The sequence below is a fragment of the Scyliorhinus canicula genome, chromosome 2 (genome assembly GCF_902713615.1).
Source record: "Scyliorhinus canicula chromosome 2, sScyCan1.1, whole genome shotgun sequence".
Lineage (NCBI taxonomy): Eukaryota > Metazoa > Chordata > Chondrichthyes > Carcharhiniformes > Scyliorhinidae > Scyliorhinus > Scyliorhinus canicula.
In genome coordinates this window covers 51,994,529-51,994,876 of record NC_052147.1, presented here as the reverse complement: position 1 = coordinate 51,994,876, position 348 = coordinate 51,994,529, and positions in this window count along the sequence as shown.

Below are 348 nucleotides of genomic sequence, written 5' to 3'. Positions count from 1 at the left end.
GAGAATATGCAAGTTCTTTTTGAGTGTTGTGTGTGCTTTATATCCTTGGTTAATGAATGGTGGTAGATGTTTGTTACGTAATGTACAGTTATTTGTATTATGTGAGTGTATGTGAGGCATTTTATCCTAAAATGAATGCATAAAATTACATAGAACCACATACATACTACATAAAAACATAGTTGAGCACCAGAAACATTTATTCTCCACTTGGGCCTCCTTCCCTTCCCTGCCAAGCCTCCCTTGGCAGCAGGAGCTGAATTTTCCTCAGCCGAGTAGGGATGCTGGCACTGGGGTGAAAAATGGTCCCAAGCCCACAATTGCCGGCAGCGGGACCCGTTCGGCTGC